General features: G+C 37.9%; 1 long non-coding RNA gene across 1 annotated transcript in view; it reads right to left on the reverse strand.

The window, feature by feature from the left end:
• Positions 1-7,189: 7,189 nt before the first annotated feature.
• The window catches only part of LOC116874015, a 644,216-nt gene continuing 633,975 nt past the window's right edge, over positions 7,190-17,430 (reverse strand). The window contains exon 4 of the long non-coding RNA XR_004383921.1: positions 7,190-7,306. This is a non-coding gene — a long non-coding RNA (uncharacterized LOC116874015). The remainder of the gene's footprint in view (positions 7,307-17,430) is intronic.

Below are 17,430 nucleotides of genomic sequence, written 5' to 3' on the forward strand. Positions count from 1 at the left end.
TTTCAGTCAATTAGTTTGAGACAAGAAATGGAAGCTAAGTAAATAAATTAGATCATTAATTTGCAATAAATATAAATTATGCTAATTCTAAAAACTGGACGTATATACAAAGTATGTATATATAATCAGTGAGGAATGTACGTAAGACTCTATTAGCAAAAGAAAGCCATCGTATTGTGTTGTAGAAAAATCCATGTTTATTCATTCAATAGATTTTAGCAGTTTTGATATGTGTATGAAAATATAAGATAAACATTAACTGCCTACTCATGTTCTAACAAATCTATTTTCATTCCAAATGGAAATTACAAGATATTTTGCATTAAGTTAATTACATGATATTTCTTATGAATAATGATGTATTATTTCATTCATTACTTCTAATTATGTTCTGTTACAAGTGCAAGGCTGGCAACACCATGACTAACCTTTCCCTATTCCGCATGATCTGATCACTTGCACGGGAAACAGGTCAAAATATGCCCAGAATATAATGAACAGAGTTCAATAATTGTTAACCATGACAATTTAAGATTACCTGAGGAAAGTTTCACATAGAAATAAATAGCAATGGGGAATGGCTTGCCATGTTACAGGATATTCCTTCTTGCTACCAATAGGAGAAATGTTCTACTTGTTATTTTAATACATTTAATTATCATCCTACCATTTGTTATGACTGGCAGGAGAACACCCCTAATACTGTCCTCCTTGTTCTCCACACTTACCCACCGACACAGTTATATTTTATGTAGACAGGCAGATTGTAAAGATGTATTTTCCTGCTGTGAAAGTGATTCTGTAGGCTTAATGCCATTCGGAGAGAATGTGAGAACTTCCCAAAAGCTCAAAAAGCCAGATGTATTTGGTATTTCCCTCCTTTAATGCACAACCATGGTCAGACCAGCCCATCTCACTCCATTCACAGCAGGGCCTACAACTAGAAGGTAAATCCTATTAAGAAGAAGTCGAGGTCAAGGAAAATCAGCCAGAACCAGTAATCGAGAACAGGGGCCAAGAGAAACACAAGGCCGCTGCATGTGTTCCCTCATCAGCCAGCAGTCAGCAAGGAGCCAGGGAGAGACAGGGGACAGTGGCAAGAGGCCGGGATGAGGTCTACAGGCCAACATGCACATGCTTTATGCACACTGCTTCACAGGTGAGTCCCCTTTATTTGAATGGGTCAGGACCGAGTAGATAAAATCCACACATTTTTCTCCACCCAATTTCAAACATTCCCCGTACACATACAAAGCATCTATTAATTCCTTCAGTGTCAGGTGCCAATGATCCATCATTCTGTCTACAGGAAAAACAAAGATACCAGCCTAGGCTCCAGGAACAACAACAACAACAACAAAAAACCTGGGAGAGGAAGAGCTTGGCAAAGAGGGCTTTTCTTTCTCCTCTGGTACCCATGACACTGAGTACCCACTGGTCCCGCACGCAGCCTCAGAATCCTCCTCAACCCTGGCAGCTCACTACCAACTGGCGAAGAGGCGTTTGCAGTAAAACATGTTTGGTCTCTGTGCAGTAATACCTCAGATGACACGTCAAGATGGATAGGGGTCACACGATGGGGGTTGTCTTGCCACAGGGGTTGCCAGAATCATCTCTGGCAGGTTCTGGACACTGAAAAAGGAGTTCAGTCAACTTAGTGAATGATCAAAGCATCCAAGAGCTTCTTCTGTTCCTGCTGACCAATGCCACTGAAAACCGTTTCTAGCTACCAACCCAAGGGTAAGCAAACATTTATATGGAAACCTTCCCCACACAAACAGGAGAAAGAATACTCCAACTGAACAGTCACTACTACATGCAGAACGCTTGAACACAATAAGATGCCAAATAAAGGGAAGAAAAATAGGACCATAAGAAAACCAACTTACCCCACTGCAGCTGAGGACAAAGGACAGCAAGACTGTCCTTGAACATCTCTCCAAGCGTATTTTAAGCTAGCTGATATACAACAGGCATGCAGAGTATGGAGGGGAAAGACACACTCAGGGAAATTTTAAGAAAGAAAAACTATCTTTAGTAATAAGGATATTAATATAGTGCTGGTGCTCATTTATTTGCACAGGAAGGTTTAAAAAGAAATTCTTTTGGGATATGAAAGATCATCAGATCGCTAATAACTGCAGTTTCCTGAACAATTAAAGAAATTCACAAGATTACAACCTACTCAGGAAATGACAAATATCTCTGATTTTTATGGAAGAGCTAAAAGGGCACTTTTATCTATAGCATCCAGTCTGTAAGAAGCACTGTTAAGTAATGAGGCTATTTTTATTATATGTCCATTCACTTCAGGAGTATTCAACATGGCAGTGGTCTAAAAACAGCAAACTTGCTCGTTCGGAAAGGTAAAATTGTATATCGGAAGGCATTTGCCAGAGTTTTCCTTTTTAGGTATTAAAGTTGGACCTTCGAGGCACGATTCCCGTTGTGCCAAACTTTTGTTTCTCATATTCAGCAGAAACAGCTTTCGAGTGACAAAGTCAAATTCTTCCCAAACGCACTTCATGAGGCTGTCCTCAATACATCATCCTAACGCTGTTTAGACTCGATAACATTCGGTGCGCCACGCTCCGGTTTGGAAAAAGTCTGCTTTTTAAAATAACTGATTCAATAAACTGTTGACAAATGATGTATATCATATAATATGGCCAGAGAGCCAGGTTTATCTCTGTCAATACATGCCGCATGCAGTCCGTTCACAAATGTTGCCATGTTCCCCTTATGTTAGGGCTCCTTATGCCATTCTGAGTAGCAATCCAAAGATCAATACACAGTCTGCTGAAAACAACAGGACATAACAAATGAATAATTTTATTTACAATAAAGCCTCGGTCCCTAAATGGATTCCCCTAATGCTCAGATTCATTTTTCATGCTCAAGATGGGAGGTAGACATAGCATAATGCAAGGGAACGGCATTCGGAGCAATATTAACCATACTGGTTCAAATTTATTTAAGCCACACGCAATCGTGGGACTGCACTGAGGTACATGAATAAAAAACATTCACTGCAGAATTCTGAAGATGCAATCTCCAAAATGCTTCTATTCTCTCACCAAGACACTCTGAAAAGCATTTTCCAGTAACAAGAAATTAATGGATTAAAGACATTCTGACATATCCTTCTCAAGCATTGCACCACAGAGGCCAAAGCCCATTCAATAAGCTTTAAACAGTTTGCAACGAACAGAAGTATTTGCTTTAGGTGGGGACAAGGAGGGATTGAAGTGGGTCTTTTGAGAATGAAGCAAATAGTCTTGCTTCAAAAGCTTATCTTTGGCCCCTGATCTGACAGTTCTTTTCCTCCTCTGAAAGGTATGAAAAAGTCAGTGAGCAAAGTCGTAAGAAAAAAAGGGTTGGGGAGAGGGAGCAAAATGTTAGAGAGCACACAAGTTGAAAGATGACATTTACAAGTCTCGTGAATGGCACATTCCCCAAAGGCCGCCTGAACCCTCTTTTTAAAAAGAAATCCTCATAAATACAAAATAAAAATTTCCCATTCGCATACAGATGCCAATATATTGCCCACGAGATGCAGACTTGTCCATTAAAAATTAACATGCACCAAAAAAAAAAAGAAAGAAAGAAAGAAAGAAAGAAAGAAAGAATCTTTCCCCATCAGCCATGAATTCATTCACCTCTTTCTTTTAGACTTAACTCTGTATACTTGTAACACAGAAATGTAAACAAGATTGCAACTGAGAAAGCAGGAAGGGAAAGTTTAAAAAAATCAGCTTCGATAGGATACTAAAAAACCTGGAATAAAAGGGGAACCCGTTTGGCTGGTGTTCGGGAATACTGAAAAGGCAGGATTTCCACGCACACTTCTTGCCCCCCGCCTCCGTTGAAATGATTCATGTGATCCCCATGCTTATCATTTCATTTTAAATTCAGTCAACATAGAACTTTGGATGCTGAGGAAAAAGAGATGTGCAAAAGCAAGTCCTGCCCCACCCCTTTCCAGGAACTAAGGACTTAGCACGGAACCAAGCAAGAATGCGTGGTTCTGACTTGAGGCAGACCCGTTAAGTGTTTGGCACCACCGTGCCTGGAACAGAGTAGGAGCTCAGGAATAAACTGCTGCATGAATCAACATGCAAATAAGGAGCCAAGGGTCACAGAAAGGACGGAATATTTTCTTCCTGAGGGGGAGCAAGCCAGGTATCAAAACATCTTAGCTGAACCGAAAAAGAATGGGAAGGATCTCCCGTACAGAGACAGGCAGGGTCAAGATGGGTGGAGACATGGTGAAGGGAAATGCAACATCTCTTTAGGAAATAGTTGGAACAGGGGGGGAGGCGGAGTCAAAATAATGAAAATCTTTGAAAACTATGTAAGGAGTTTGTACTTTATCCTCAAAAAAAAAAAAAAAAGATTCATTATATTCATTAATGGTTTACTTGCAAGGGAATAGGAAGGAGAGAGACGATGGGAGCTTAGGTCTAGAATGAGGTGTGGGCCCGAGTAAAGTCTAGGAGCAGACGGGGTGCAGGGAGCTGGAAGACCTAGGAGACCCACACCAGGGGGCTGATCTAAGGCAGACAGAAGAGAATGCTGGGGGAAGATGAAAGCCCACTGCAGACATCTCAACCATTTATTTTATGGAAATGATAATAGGCAGAGCTAGCCACAGCTTCAATTCCCAAATCTCAAGACAAAAGAATATCACTTTCTGCAGGCAAATGAGTAATGTATTAAGATTCTTCTCACAGTTATCACCTAACCGAGTTTACAAAGGTAAAGTAAAAAAAAAATAAATAAATAACAAAATCATCATATAAAAAGGATTGTCTGAATACATTATCTACTGGCCCTGAGACCCCTTTAAACCCTGCAGATATGAAATAGCCTCACGGAGTATACAGATGATAAAGATGTCCCTGTTCTGTTATCCCCAGAAAGGGTTGGTTCCTTCTTGCTACTTTCCAAACGAACTCAGGTTTGTTCATTTTAATGCAACATCCTGTCCAAAATGGCAATTCCAGGGCCATCTGGAACAAAACCAGTTATCAGTCACTAACTGTTCACTGTTCAGAACAGCATTTCCTGAGAAGAAGACACCGCAACTTTTCTTTAAAGATTTTTTTTTTAATTTATTCATTTGAGATGCAGAGACACAGAGCACACAAGCAGGGGGGGAGGCAGAGGGAGAGGGAGAAGCAGACTCCCTGCTTAGCAGGAAACTGGACATGGGGCTCAATCCCAGGACCTAGAGATCATGACCTGAGCTGAAGGCAGACGCTTAACCGTCTGAGCCACCTAGGCAACCCATCACAACTTTTCTTAAGTATAAACATGCCTATGACCCACGTCTTATATCACACATGCCAAATGGGTTAAAAAGACCATGAAAAGTCAAGTTTCTTACTATCAATATATAAGTAAAAAAAAAAAAAAAAAAACCTCACGAAGTTAAATTCAATCCATTATTAACCATTAAAAAGGCAGTACAACTCAGCAACTTCACAATTTTCCAGGCCAAGGTATTAAAACACATTCATCCAAAACCACATTTTCATCCCAGGTTCCCTCTTTGATACAAGATAGAAGTCAACTAAAGCGGGCACTCAAACAGATACCTACAACATTTCAACCATATTCTTCTGACACCGGAATTCTCAAGCATTTTCTTTAAAAAAAAAAATTCCTCAGCGGAGAAAAACAACCAGAAACTTGCAGCAAAATCAGATGAAAAAAATAAAACACTTCTGTTATTTAAAGAACTTCACAGTCTCTTAGAAGAACTCAAATAAAATTGGTATAGATCTTTAAAATTGTTCTCTTTTAGAGGACCTTCCTGAACCATTCTAGTTTTTATTTCTACTTCAATAGAGGAATAATATTTTCTAATATTGAGTATTTATAATGTAGATTATTTTTATACATTTAAAAGAAGAGCTAAATATCAAGTAGTTAAATATCAAGTAGTCATTCACATATCATTTAGTAGTTTACTGCTGTGATCCTTAGTTTTATAAATTTACAGAATTTATTTGGCTAAAATTAAATTCAAGGAATTTGGGCACCTATCATAAAATCACAATTATCTTTTGGTTCGTGTTTTCTTATTGTATTATTTTCAATGTAGAGCAGTTACATGGCCAAGAAAGATTATTCCTAAAGTTCTCAAACTCCTTGAAAACTCCCATGGTGGGGGTAGCATTTTCCACACTACAACATGATTTTATTTTGAAATAAATATTCATATATATGTGTGTGTGCGTGTGTGTGTGTGTATACACACACATATATATATGAATATTTATTTGAAAATAAAATCATATTGTAGTGTGGAAAATGCTTATTATCTTAAAATATGAAAGTTTATACTTTCTTGCACTTTGCATAGTAAATTAGTGGGAAAACAGAAAAAAAAAACCAGAAAAAAAATTCTAGACAGTCAGTACAAAAGTCATCTGCACACAGTCACGAGTGATACTTTCAGCAACATAAAAATAACTCCAGAATATTTCACCAATTCCTGCTGCTCCCGTGGCAAAGAATAAACCTTCTACTGAAGTCAATAGGAGGAAAGGCTACAACACAATGGTCAGAGGGAAATAAAACAACTCTACCACCAATGACACTGGACAATGATCTACAAGCTGTGATGTTCTCCAAGAAAAAAAAAAAAAATGCTATTGCAGATCCTAAAATGAAAACAACTGTTTTGTAGGTATATTTATGTGTATGAATTTGCTTGAATGATCTCTAAGAGGTAAAGATAGCACGTCAGGCTCAAATCTTCAGGTAATACCTTATTTCCACATCACAAAAGTGCCACCAATCTCTATCTTACTATTAATATTCACTACTGATGACTGAAAACAAAGCACTCATGATACTCATTGAGCCCCCCTTAGAAGGACCTATTTATTTACACAGCTACGATAGTGAAAAGGTCAAGTAAAAATTCACCTCCAAAGCCACGGTTGCTAAGCAACTCTTTTCAGAAGTTCTGCAACATTGATCAAGCATATTGCTGGTACCACCAACTGGATCCAGAAATAAATGCAACATCTTACCTGGTTTCTCCAAAGGGGGAGGCAGGTGGATTCCTTGCTTACCTCTGCGAACAGACATGGAGGCCAACGCTGTATTCCTTTAGTCTGTTAAGTTCAGGGGCTTTTTATTTTCCCTCTCTTAAAAAAAAAAAAAAGGATACGTCCTGGTACCACAGGTTTCCTGTTTACAAGAGCAAAGGACAGTTCTGTTTTGAGAAAAACTACAGAGGGCTTGATGAGGTGTTGGCCAAATCGGAATGACATTTCTTCACAGTTGAAGCCTGAAAAGAGAAAATGATTTAAGAAGTGAGCTTTTGTAAAATTCAGATGAGAAACTTAGATTATTTTAAAGAAATACCAATACTTTAAAGAAAAGTAAATCCCATTTCCTACAGATTTTTAGTTGCAAGGATGACATCATTGAAGCTGTTCCCGACTTAATGTCCACCAAGATAGATTCTGGGCAAGTCCTCCTAACATACACTCTCCTCTCCCTACCCAGCATTGCCTTATTTAGAGTGTTTTCAAGCAGAAGCTTATACATGGGCAACAAAAAAGTCTTCTTAAATCCCTCTGCCATTCAAGTTGTCACTTTAACCCAAATCTGCTAGGTCCCATCTCTTGGCTTATTTTTACCCATTCATCATCTTTGCTAAGCTGAAATTTTTAATTGTTAAGCATGGACTATAAACCATTTAATTCATAAATGATTTTCTCAAATGGTTTTATCTCTATTTATATAAAAGCAATTTAGAAAAAGTACAAATGCCATTTGACCCTGCCTACAACTACAAAAACATGAGCACTCTGAGGAAACTATTAGAGTAAAAATTCCAAAACTAAAGGGAAAAAAATTGAGAAAAAGAAAGAACAAAACAGAGTTCAAGAATGAGAACTTCTGGCTGAGTCAGTGCCAGGACTGACAGTAAGGCGTGTGAAAGGTTCCATATCTTCTTTGTGGGGGAAAGCCTCAGGGGTGAGGGGTGGTTGAAGGAATACTTGGTCCTTGGCAACTGGGGTACGAGGTAATGATCTTCCAATGATCAGATGCCGATACAGGGCAGAGTTACTTTCTGAATGACAAAGACACAAATTCCTTGGAAAACCATTCATTTTCCTGATTTAGAAACCACCCCACTATAAAACTATGAAAATAGATCAACCCACGGGAAACCAGAAATACGATTACAAAAAGGATAATGTCAGAAAATGGTTGACTATTTTATAAAGCATAAAAATAAGTGTACAATTGTTTAATGATTCTGATGTTCTCAATGACTCAGAAGATACAGAGAGCCATGCAAATGCCATCTAGGGTCACCTAGAAGTACCCACATGGCAAGAACCTAACACATTTCAGGGACAAAGACATAAAATGGAAGGTGTGCCTCAATGGTACAAATACCGGTTTTCAGAACATTTACAACTAGCTCATGAGAGGCCAGTAAAGACATCAAAAATCATCTAACCCAGTGGTTCTCAGAGTGTGTTTCCTGGACCAGCAACATGAGTATCACCTGGGAACTAATTAGAAATGTAAATTTTGATCCTACTCTGGACCTCCCAAACCAGAAACTTAGGCAGAAGGGCCAAGAATAACCTATCCAGATGATTCGGAACCATAATCAGACCCAACTAGTCTCCCAGTCCTTGGGTCCTTCACTACAGAATCCTGGCCAACCAGCTGGCTAGCCTGGGCTTGAGTACACCCAATGGTGGGAAGTTCACTACCCATTACTTCTAAGAAAATTCCAGCAATTACATAGCTGCCCATCCTATTTATCCAAGTCTATTTATCATGAATTTTGCCTCAGGGCCATATGAAACAAGGAGCATGCAGTGGTAGTGCTTCAGATATTTAGAGTTAATTTTTATTCATTTCCCCCCTCCACCATTTGTCTAAAATGAACATGGCACTTCATTTCAGTCATTCTGCAAGCAGCATTGATTCAATTCCACCACAGCTCTTGGTGGTTTGTTTTTGTTTTTGTTTTTGCCTACCCAGCATCTACTTTCTATATATCTGGCCATAATTGGGGGGGTAATTTTTCTTTGGGTAATACCCCACTATTTTGTGCGCTATTCCCACCACCTGATTCTAGAGACAGGAAATTGATCCCGACTTCCTTAGGCTTCTGTCACATGACTGGTTCAGGAGTGGACACAGGACCAAAAAATGAGCCACTGAAAGAAAAAAGATCCATGAGAAGATTACTGCTGACACTACAGGGAAAGAACTTTCTCCCTGCTGAGTTGCCAGTCTGATAGGACATGAACCAGAACAACTAGAGGTTGCACGGAGTAGAGTCAGCCTGACACACGGAGGCTGGCAGAGCCAAGACAGAGACCCATTCCTAGGAGATTGACTTAAGCACAGGTTAACGAGCTCATGCTAGGAGTCCATCAAAAACTCTTCATGTGGTTTTCATTTTTCTTACCATTTCTCCTTCATCGCTCTGCCCAGCCCCCTTCTTTCCACCACAGAGCTTCACTGTTTCATAATTCATGTATTGTTTATCACCTTAATTGCATTTTATAAATATTTTCCATGTCAAAATTATATAGGGCACTTGCAGGTTTTTAAAGATTTATTTATTTATTTGACAGACAGAGATCACAAGTAGGCAGAAGTAGGCAGAGAAAGAGGAGGAAGCAGGCTCCCTGCCTGAGCAGAGAACCCGATGTGGGACTCGATCCCAGGACCCTGGGATCATGACCTGAGCTGAAGACAGAGGCTTAACCCACTGAGCCACCCAGGTGCCCCTCTTGCAGGTTTTTAAAATGGGTATATAAATTGCATCATGCTTTAAGTATCTTTCTGCCTTTTTTTTCCTCAACACTTTTAGAAATTCATTCCTGCTGTTTTAAGTAGATATAATTCATTCCTTTCTACTTCTTATTCACTCAGTATATTACACTGTCATTTCCCTTACCTGTCCCTCTAGCAATGAAGAATTAGCTTGTCTCCCATCTTGTACCACAAATACCACTGTGGTGACCACCTGACATAGATTTCCCTGAGTATGTAGGCTGGAGTCCCATTATTTGGTTTTAATATCTGGATTTTCTAAAATAAACGTACCAGTTTGCATTCCCGGAAGCAATAGATGTAGATTTCTATTTTCTCACATCCTTGCGAGCACTTGGGAGTCTCTGATTTCCTAGCTGTTACCGGTATGAGAAGCAAAATAGAAGCTCTTAATTTTCCTTTGTCTCCAATGTGATATAGGTGGCTACTTCTTCTTGTATTGTCAATTCATACTTTGCCCTCTTTTGTACACATCTCCTCCCTTCTGTTTTCTGGTTTTTCAGAGTCCCTTGCGTATTTAAATATTGATCTTGGTCTTTTAAACATGACAATTATGTTTTCACCATCTGTTAGTTTTCCTATCATATGATCCAGTAAACAAACAGCATTCATTTTTTATGTATTTGTCAATTTTCTTTTTATGGTTTGTGCCCTGTGACTCTTATATAACAAACCCTTCTCTACCACAAAGTTATAAAAATATCTTATATTTTTGTCTATCAGCTTTATAGCTTCATTCTTAACAGTTTGATACTTAATCCACTTGGAATTTTGCTTATGGTACGAATTACAAAAATGTGTTTTGTTTTTTTTGGTTTTTTTTTTTTTTTTTTACTTTTGTGAAACAATTTTCCTAGGATGAATTGCCAGGAATATTTACACCAAATCCCTTTACGTACAAAGGAGTAAGTCTGTACTCAGAATATTCTGATTCTATGTAAGATGCTAAAGAAGAGGGGTGCCAGATTTTTTTCTCTGAAGGGCCAGATTCAGCCCATCACATAGTCTGTTGTAACTACTCAACCCTGTTATGGCAGTATAAAAGCTGCCAAAGACAATACATAATAAACGTATGTGCAGTGTTCCAATAAAACTTTATTCATAAGAGATGGCAGCAGCCTGAACTTGGCTTCTGGGCTGTAGTTTGCCAACTCCTATTATATAATATTAATGCCTTGTAAAAGGAGGATCCTTCTTTGTTCACCCATATAAATTTTAGATTCAACTCTGCCCCTTAAAAAAAATTATTCCTTGGATGTCGATTAGATTTACACTGATTTTAAATTTTAATGGGGGAAATCCGACACCTTCACAATATTCAATCAATCCATTTATGTATGCTGCATTTATGTTCTATAATACCATAATAAAACTCTTGTAATAGGGTTTTAAATTTCCCTTATGTTTTATGAATTCTTAGATTTATTCCTAGATAGCTTTTAGTTTATGTCACTATTACAAATGGTATCCTATCATCATCATAGTTTATAATTGGTTATTCCCAATACAGAGGAAAGCTATTGATTTTTATATTTTGCTCTTACAAGCTGGCAACCTAGCTGAACCCTTGTATTGCTGCTAATAGTTTCTGCTGATTCTCTTTGGTTTTCTATATAAATGATTTTACTTAGATATAATGACAATTGTCTCTCTCACTTCAATCTTTCTACTTCTGTTGGTTTGTCTTGCTGCATTGGTCAGGTATCTGGTATTATGCTGAAAGGCAGAAGTGACACAACCATCTTTGTCTTGTTCCCAACATTAAAAGACATGAAGGAATGAGTTTAAATCTGTTTCATGAAAAATGCTATCTGCCATAGGTTTTTAGTACAAAGTCTTTATCAAGCTTTAAAAAAATCTCTAGTTTAAGTCTAAGGGTTGATTACATTTAAAAAAAGAATTTAGTTTTACTAAATGTTTTTTGTCATTGATCAAACAATGTCTTATTCTTTGCCATTACAGTAACACTTTTTAAAATGCTGGAACATCCTTTCACTCTTACGAAAAATTAAACTTAGTCACATTTTTAATATACTGCTAGATTTGAATTCAGTGTTTTTTTATGTCATAAGTGAAATCATCCAATATTTTTTACTTAGTTTTGTTTAAAAAAAAATCATAGGTTGGCTTTTCTTTGTTCTACAAGAAGTTTTATAAACAAGGATTTTCTGTTCCTTGAGATTTAAATAGAACTACTTGTCAAACTGTCTAGGCCTATTTTTATATCACAGGATTGTTTTGATAAGCATTACAATTTATTTAATGGTTACTGATTGCATTTTTTTCCTTGCAATTTTTTAACCTAAATTTATCCTAAATTTTTTTCACCTCAACTGATCTTTATTGGTTAAAAAAAAAAAAAAAAAGCCTCTTTGAACAGATTAATAATTCCTAATTATTTCTTTTACCTATTTTGTATTTATTCATAATGTATATATTTTTCAGTTTTCCTGGAATTATATCTACCGTATTAAGCTTCAAAGAACTTTTTTCTAGTTCTTTGCTTTTATTAATCATCTCTAGTTTACTGCGTATTTTCTGCAATGAAATTCTTTCCCCTTTTTTCTTCCTTCTTTGTTTCTGCAGATTTACCATTTCACAGTTTTTTCCTAATTACTTGAGCCAAACTGAGCTTGTGGGGTTTCCCACTATTTTCCTCTTCGGTATCAAAAAAATGCCACATTGCCTTCAAAGTATTCCATTACTCTCAAACGGTGACCTTTGTGTTTTGCTAGCTTACCTTTGTTATTATTTCCCATTTCACCTGAGGCTTATTTTGTAGTAGATCTTTTCATTTCCAAACATACAGGATACTTCTGCTATCTTTTTCTTAATGAGGACTGATTTTAAAGTGCTGTGGTTTAAACCCGTAAGACTTCTTACGGGTTCTTTAAACCCGTAAAACTTCTGCATTTGTTACGAAGTTCTACACACACAGTAAACCAAATTCATTAACTATTACCCAATCTGGATCTTTGTCCACTTACTCAACCTTAGTACTTCGTCGGCTTCTGGAAACAGGGTGCTGGGTTTCTAACTAGGACGGCTGAATCCATGCCAAAGGGCATCAGGGCCTGCCTCCAATACTACAGCACGTGTATATGCTCCTACTCGTTTTACTCCCTTGAACTGCGGTTCCTTGTTTTCCTTGTTTGTATTTGACAAGCATAACTTTTCCATCCCCAATCATTGGACTGTGTCCTTCTAAATGTATTTTACAAATAATATAGCCTTTTGCTTTCCATCCATGGGACAATCTATCTTGGTTTGTTTAACCCTCAGACATTTATGCCAATTATTCTTTGAGTTTATTCAGAACATCCTAGCTTACCTTTGTTTCCATCTTCTTTTTGTTTCATTTTTCTCTCCTTCCTACCTTCCATGGACTAGGACCAAATTTCTTCCTGCAGGTATGAAAATTCTGTAACCTATTTCCTTTCAGTAGAAATTATTGTTATTACAATCTTAAACTAGTGCTCCACTTCCCCCATCATAAAAGCTGATCTATCTCTCAGTCCCTTGGCATATTCTTACCACCTTAGGTCTCTTTCAGAAATCTTCTCTATCCCCACACCCCCGCCGCCCCGTCTATCTTCTGATGCACTGAAATAATACAGCATTGTAATTTCATGTAGCTACTGATATGCTGGGTTTTTATTTGTACACATAGAGATCACGTCTAAAAACAGTGGATGATGGTAGACGTAAAGCACACCTTACTATGTCACATGAAATATTACCAAAAATTGTAATATTTTTATATCTCCTTGCCCAAATCCAATTCAGCCTCTTCTTTAGTCATGGTAAAATTCTACCCATTTGTGCTGCTAGCAGACATGCTTTCTCAAGTTTTAATTTCAATGGAGAAGAAAAACCCTCCAGCAACTATAAAAAGAACAAAAATAGAGCAAAGGGTAAGAGCCAGGACTGCAAGATGGGAAGATTCCTGCATCTCCAAGATCTCAAACTGTCTGCAAGGCTGAGATAAATATTAAATACTTTCCTCTCACGTGAAGATGACCAAAAGCAATTTTATTTTAAGTTAAAGTAAAATTGGTGATTTTTTTTTTTAAACCCAACAAGACGGCTGGATGTACCAATCTTCTGTTGAATTCCCAGAGGAAAATCATCTCCTGGGATCTCTGTTACTTAATAAATATGGAGAGGATGGCTTCCGGCTTCCAGAAAACCAACCACCGGGTTAGGGACCTCAGTCTAAGCTTTAGGTCTTAGACTTATTAGCAGCCTCAGCTAAGACAGAAATAGAAGGCTAACTCCAGAAATGGGGACTGAAACCTGCATGTGTCTGTTTATAAACAATAGCATATTAATGAACACCTAAAATCTTATGCTTTTAGCTAGTTCCTGAATTTATATTCCTTAATAATAACATCTGTTATCTTGAACTAAAAATACATGCCTTTAAGATCAGGGCACCTGGGTGGCTCAGTGGTTAGGCCTCTAGTTTGGGCTCAGGTCATGATCCCAAGGTCCTGGGATCAAGCCCCGCATTGGGCTTTCTGCTCAGCAGGGAGCCTGCTTCCCCCTCTCTCTCTGCCTGCCTCTCTGCCTACTTGTGATCTGTCAGATAAATAAATAAAATCTTTTAAAAAAAAAAAAAAGTATTAAATCAGTCTCTATTTCTCATCTTTTCGTCTGTCGAAGTTATGTGTACCCTCTCTTTACTGCTCTACCCACTATAACCTATCTCTACCTCTCTATCTCCTAGAACTCACAGCAGCTGTTGGCATCACATTATTTTTAGAACTTGGTCTTCAAAATTCAGTACAGAGAAAGTCATGAAAAGTTCTCTATTGACTATTCACATTTAATTTTGTGACTCAGTGGATTTGATCAGTCATTTTCTGATAGGGCTAGATAGGCAACCTAATTCATGGTGAAATAAGGCTCAACGGGCACAAAAGCAAATGCTCTGAAATGTTAAATTTCCCAACCATTAACAATGGGAGATGACAACAGCTCACTTCAGGGTAGATCAGGTTTCTCCCTGCTTTGCTTTCAAGTGATGTTAATGTCCAACTAAAATGACTGCCATATGCTTCTAACCTTGTCCCCCAAAAGAAAAAAAAAAAATCAACTGTAGAATTTGAACAGGAGAGGCCCTCCATGATCACACAGATACAGTCCCCTCATTTTAGACATACTGAGTAATTTGGTAGGTCAAGTGACTTACTCAAATTCACTGTGAACCTGGAAGGTTCTCCTTCAGAGGATACTATTTGGGGAGGATACAAACTATTTGTAAGGAGTTCCCAAACTTAGGAATATAGGAGTTGAGAGAACCCATTTTCAGAATCTCTTAACTCAAGATAACTGTCCCATCAGGGAATCATTTGATGCCAAAACCACACAGCCGTATTCTTGTAGGGCAGTCAGCCAGGGATCCGGAATACATGCCTACGTCTATTACATTCATATTATTTCGTCAAATGTAGAAGAGAAAATATAAACTCCTTTTTGAGAATGGGAGGACCCTACAAAACCCAACAACCCAAGTTTGAGAAGCTCAGATCTTTAGCAAAGGTTTGAGAACCACTTCCCTAGAGCACTAGTTCCCATTAAAATCACCGTGGAAGCTTTTCTAAAACCAACAGACACTTAAGCTCCTATTTAGCCTGACTCCAGCAGAACTTCTGGGATAATGATGTTAAGAACACAGCTCAAGGGGCAATCTGTGAAATGGGGAGAACAACAAAACATTCTTCTCCAGGACACATGTAAAGGATTTAATAAGTATTTTATAAAGCTTGTTATCATATCATTGTTGGCATTTTATGTTGTCAAAAAGTAATGCCAAAGCGTGCCTGGGTTAAGTGTCTGCCTTTTGCTCAGGTCATGATCTCGGGGTCCTGGGGACGAGCCCTGTGGTGGGATCCCTACATCGTGGGGAGTCTGCTACTCCCTGGGCCCCTCTCACTGCTCCTGGTTTGGCTCTCATGCTCTCTCTCCAATAAAATCTTTAATAAGAAAAAGAAAAAAAGCAATGCCAACTTTTATTCAACAAATAACTGTTAACTGCCAGCTAATACATAATATTGCCAAATCGCTCAGAAAAGTGCTTTCATATAAATAGTACAAAATTAAGTTAAAAAAACAAGTAAAACCATATGTTTGGTACTGCACTACCATTAGGTGACTGCTATCCTCTCCACACTAAGGGCAGAGGAGTGTCAATGAAAAAGTAGTTTCTGAGGGACTCCTGTGTGGTTCAGTCTGTTAAGCAATAGACTCTTGATCCTCAGCTCAGGTCTTGATCTCAGGGTTGTGAGTTCACGCCCAATATTGGGCTCCACACTGGGCATGAAGCCTACTTAAAAACAACAACAACAACAACAACAACAACAACAACAACAAAAAACTCTGATAAAATAGAAATAGCTAATACCATATTCAAAATTTTCATTCCAAGGGATTTCTATATAAAAACTTACTTAATCATCTTGACAACACTACAAGGAATGGGTCTCATTCAGCAACATGTTTGTAGCTCTTTGAGCTCAATTCCTAGATTTGAGAATCACTGTGATCAAAGGATACTGAACCTTCAAAGCTATTGATATGTACTGCTAAATATCTCTCACAAAAGATTCATAAAAATTTACATTCAAAAGTAATATAGGCAAGAGGCTTATTTCCCCTTAACTTTGTCAGCATTGGGTATTCTTCGATTCTCCAGATTTCTAGTAAAAAATAGTTATATTCCTTAGGAATATAAGGTAGAGGGAAAGGACTATTCTAGTTCAAATAATCTGCTATGAAATCGGACATCTCCTAGGCACCCAGGAAGCCAGACACATCGAAAAGGAAATGCTGTCTTTTGGCTCAAAGTATGAAAATGTTATCTTTTACCTTGAAAAATAAATGTGTTATTCCATTATGGTTAGGTAGGATAAGATTTACTTTAAAAGTCATATGCTATTTTTATATCCACTCAGCAAATGGCAGGAATCTAGACCAATCCTACAAGGTGTGAACAACCGTCTTCGAGAGTCAGCAGAAGAAACGACATCACAAACAACTCTAGCTCCTTTCCCAACTGGCAAATATGCTTCAATTCCAATTCACTTTATTTAAAAACTGGGCACTCAAAGGCTCACCACAAAGGCAAATGAGCTGGAAAAGCTGCTGGTTAATGAATCCTTAGAGCAACCCTCCCAGGAAAGAGGACCTGTCATCTCACTAAGGAACAGCGTAGTTTCAGGAGGCCAGGCTCTCAGACATATTTTACCGAGGACTTGGACGACCATCAGGATACCTAAATGGACAGCTGGAGACATAGTTTAGGCTGAGGTGACTTATAAAACATTCTAAACTTACAGACATAGGTCAAAATTCCACAGGGGCCAGCATAAGAACATCCCACAAGAAGGTGACAAGAACAAAGAGAAAGAACAGTGTGAAGGCTCTCACAATTCAAGCAAACAGAAGTGCACTTGAAACATTTTTATACAAAGAAAAAACAATTTTTAGTAAAGTAGATTAAGTCATCAACCTATGGTGTCACTAAAGAAAAATTTTCAATTGTTAACAAGTCAAAAAAAAAAAACGCAACAAACAAAAACTGAAGCTCAGCTA

Source organism: Lontra canadensis, unplaced genomic scaffold, assembly GCF_010015895.1.
Source record: "Lontra canadensis isolate GAN:19392208 unplaced genomic scaffold, GSC_riverotter_1.0 scaffold35, whole genome shotgun sequence".
NCBI classification, from domain to species: domain Eukaryota; kingdom Metazoa; phylum Chordata; class Mammalia; order Carnivora; family Mustelidae; genus Lontra; species Lontra canadensis.